This window comes from Gadus macrocephalus, chromosome 19, assembly GCF_031168955.1.
Source record: "Gadus macrocephalus chromosome 19, ASM3116895v1".
Lineage (NCBI taxonomy): Eukaryota > Metazoa > Chordata > Actinopteri > Gadiformes > Gadidae > Gadus > Gadus macrocephalus.
This window is the reverse complement of record NC_082400.1, coordinates 6,743,018-6,747,214: the sequence shown is the minus strand read 5'-3', so window position 1 is coordinate 6,747,214 and position 4,197 is coordinate 6,743,018. Positions and strand designations below refer to the sequence as shown.

At 41.6% G+C, this 4,197-nt stretch overlaps 1 long non-coding RNA gene across 1 annotated transcript; it reads left to right on the top strand.

Moving 5' to 3' along the window:
* Positions 1 to 728: 728 nt before the first annotated feature.
* Positions 729 to 3,970, top strand: LOC132447337 (uncharacterized). The gene is made up of 3 exons (XR_009523071.1): positions 729 to 842; positions 1,001 to 1,073; positions 3,912 to 3,970. It is a non-coding gene; the product is annotated as an uncharacterized LOC132447337 (long non-coding RNA).
* The last annotated feature ends 227 nt before the right edge of the window (positions 3,971 to 4,197 follow it).

The following is a 4,197-nucleotide window of genomic DNA, read 5'->3' as shown; positions in this document are numbered from 1 at the left end:
TGACTCATTGTTGTTATTCTGATATTGAGAAAAATCATGATCACTGTCTATAGCGTCCATTTTTTGTGAGTCGCAATGTCTACTTCAAATGCAGTTAGAAATATGGGACAGTTGCTTCATTTTGTTTATATACTACAGCTATATATGCTAAACTAATATGTAACTTACTTGCTCCTTTTAAGTATAACATTGCTTGGGGAGTCCAATTCCTCCACTGAAAAGGGAAAGTGCTTACAACTCTCTGCTAGTTAGCGATCTATCTAGTTGTGGTGCGCGAATGCTGCTGAGGGAGGTAGCCTATTTGATTGATTCGCTGAATTGTCCAATCATGTGGTGATAACAAAAAAGAAAAGCGTTACCATTGGCCTGGGGCGAACACTGGTGCGACCCGAGGGCGAATGTTGTGTAATGTTTTTATGTAATGAATGTGATGTCATACAACAGTATGGGTAATGTTGTTGAGTTCTGATTGATTCAATTTGTTATGAATTAATGTTCCTAGTCCTAAACTTTTATCCAAAACTAATTCCTGCACTCACAGTGCATATCAATTAATATTATGGTATGGTCATAATACACATTTTAAGATTAGTATTATGGTATGTCTACAATGATCTTTAGGACCAAAAAAGATCTGTCTATCCCCACCTATTTCACTAGTTCTCTCTCTCCCCCTCTTTCTCTTCCTCTCTCTCTCTTCTCTTCTCTTCTCTCTCTCTCTCCTGCAGGGGTTATTTCCCCCTGGGTTTAGCAGCTGTCAGTCCATCCCTTGCCAAGAGGATGAGCTGAAACATCTGGAGGATCCATGGACCCCCTCCACTGACTCTGTTATAATGTGCTATGTACGCTCTTCAAAGTCTGGCTCTACCTATTCCCATGATATTGGTTTCCTATTTGCTGAAATTTTAAGTCGTTTTTTTACACAAGCTTCAGGTAAACTGGACTGTGTATCAAACTTGACTATTGCTAATAATCCTTCTATCTTTCTGTTTAATGCAAGGAGATGAGCAGCCATATGGAGAAGCACACCCTCAGAATTACCTCCGCCCACCAGTTTCTCAGAGCTACAGAAGGTAAAGTAATTAAGAATTCAACTAAGCTAAGATAACCTAAAATACAATACCATAGGAGAGATGACATCAATGCAATACAATGATTGGGTATCCTAGGCTATATTTTATACTTTGCTTAACCCTCCTGTTATGTTCGTTTGTCAGGAACAGCAATGGTGTTCCCGGGTCAATTTGACCCGGTGCATATTTATCATCCAAAAGATGTCCTAAACCCAAAAAATCCTAACAAGCAGTGTGAACATGTCATTACTAACTCCATTAGTAACTATTCTATCAATATTTAGTGCAATAGTGTTCCTTACCTCTAACAGGTAATGGTTCAATTAGGATAATTCAATCGTTTTTTTCATTAAAAAAAAAAGATATTTGTTCAAACTTTTTATTTTTATGTTTCACCACTTTATTACGATTTAGGCCTGAAAGGCGCCTCTAAATTAAATGTATTATTATTATTATTATTATTATTATACCTTTCATCCACTGTGATATTAGGGCCTGGGTTATAGAGTAGTGAAAGTTGCTCTACCCACTTGTCCCACAATGTCCTAACAGCTGCCAGCTTGTCTCTCTCCCGTCTACCAGCCTTTGTCTCTCGATTATCAAATCTGATTACTCTGGAGAATATGTGAAAAGTCTCCAGAGACATTGTGGCTCGAAATATAGCCCTGCCTGTCTCTGCATCCCACAGACTGGCTGTCGATTCATCCTTGGACTTATAGACCCCAGCCAGGATGAGGAGCCCCAAATACGCATCTAAAAGTTTTTTGTCCAGCTCCTTCCACTTCTCCCCAAAAACACGTCTCCCTCATAGATTAGTCATTTCCAGAATGATTTTCTGTATTGAATTTGGCACGACCAGCTCAAAAGCTGACTTGATGTCAGTCACACGCGTCACTGCCATCCTAGTGGGCCCTGGCACTGTCTTTATTATGTTTTCTGCAGACAGTTTCGCCTGACTCATATTTGGGGATGAAGACCACTGTATTTCACCATGTTTTGACATGAATGTCTTGCTAGGAGGAATAGGAATAGCAATTCCCTCATCTGGTTCAAAATCAGATTCATTAGAATCTGATTTTTTTGCTCAAGATCGTCTTCGTCTTCAGACACATCCTCCTCTATTTCACTGTCATGATCAGTGATGAAGTCCCGAGCCTCCTGGACTGTCATCCATTTGCTTCTGCTGCTCATTTTGTAAAGGTCTGCCTGACAGAGTGTAATGTTGGTAGGACTCCCATGCAGAGAATATTTGATATGTTTTGACCCTCCCCTGTTGAGTGTCCACTTGTTGATATGTCTCACAGTTGTAAAGAAAGAATTAGTCTGACATTTCTGACACCCTTTTACCTCCAGTTTTACTGCTGGGTCAAATTGACCCGAACAGTATCTATGTGATATAAACATGCAGGGGGTGGTTGCAAATATGTGAGATGAACTATTTTCATAGTATATGTTGATTACACTAATTAAGGCAAGCAGAAGAAGTTTCATTCTGAAAAAATACTTTTAACTATTTTTCCTAGATCTTCAAACTTTAAAACGGGTCAATTTGACCCGGAACATAACAGGAGGGTTGTTTTTGTTTGTACAGGATATAGTTATGTGCAAATACATTTTCAACAGCCCATAGTAGACTTCTATGGGTGTTAACTGAAGAACCTTGTGAACAAATAACCCATAAATACATAAGCCCAAACCCGAGTCATATCTATCCATCCTGGCAGAAACATGGTGGGAAACTCAGTTGTTCTAGTGAAATCCTGTGGTCCATCGAGTTACTATAGAATGAGGAGGAAGACAGAGGAGCTAAAAAGCGGACAAAACCAATCTTCTTTTGGGCTTTAAATGACAATTTGGTTGTACGTTTTGTGACCTCAGTTGTCCTAACTGTTAAAGAAACAGCACACATACAGTACATATCATTCTGGAAAAACACATTTTTCTCCTCACTCCTTTTGTGTTCACGCTGTTTGTTTCAGAGTAATCTGCTCCAGTATATAGTTTGCTTCTTGTCCTAACCTATGGGAGCTGCCTAATAGAACTAAAGCGTTATCTGCTGTTCCACTATAGTGGCTCAGGATTAAGGACCTACTTAAGAGTAGTACTTCAGATAAGAGATGGCGTCTTTCCAGTAGTATGGGTCTCTCTAGACTTTATATGCTGAGTTTCACAGGCCGACTTTCTGAAACAAGCTAGAGACACATTGAGATTTATGTGCTTAGCGGTCGCTTTTATCCAGAGAGACTTCGATGAGATTGAAAAAAGAAATAAGCATGGCCCGATGCAGCCAATTTTCAGGAACAATGGCAGATTGTTGTTGCAGGGAAAGGTTTGAACCTCAACCAGAAACAAGATTCAGAGGTTGGGATTTTGCATGTTTGTGTGTCGAGTACCGAAGAAACAATGGAACCACAGATTTACAAACAAACAGCATAACACAATATGGACATACGTAGTGTTGTGTTTATTTCTGATGTCTACTAACCAGCAGTCCAATTACCATTCAATATACCAATTCAATCGTCCCCATAATGATGTGGATTCAAGGCCTTCTCAATAAAGTCCCTGACGCCAGCAGAAGTCTCCTATTACCTTCCCTCAACTCACCTCCTCTCTCCCCTCCACCCCCTCTCACCTTACCACACCCCACCTCCTCTCACCTCCCCTCACCTCCTATCCTCGCTCATCACTTCCTCTCTCTCCTCACCACCTTTTCGGACGCCTAACCTCATATCAACTCTCTTTCCTTTCACCTCCCCTCACCTCCTCTTCTCTTCTTATCCCCCCTTAACCTCACCCCCCCCCCTCGGCTCTCCTCACATTAACCTCTGTCAGCAGGGTGCGTGGTCACAGGGCATCACGGTGGACCCTCCGGGCGGACGGACGGCACCAGGGAGTGGCGGAGATTAATGTGCCCAGGAACGAGGTACATGTTCTGGCTCACCCTCTCCATGTTAATCGAACATACAGTCGCCGCAACATCCTAAACATGTGATGACTCTGAGGACACTCCAGCCCCGGTCTCTCTGATTATCTCAAGGGTTATACCTAGACTTTGAGAACCCCTGCTTCTGAGGAGTGAGCAGAATGGCTAGCCTCAAGCGACAACAATAGCTTGGGGCTT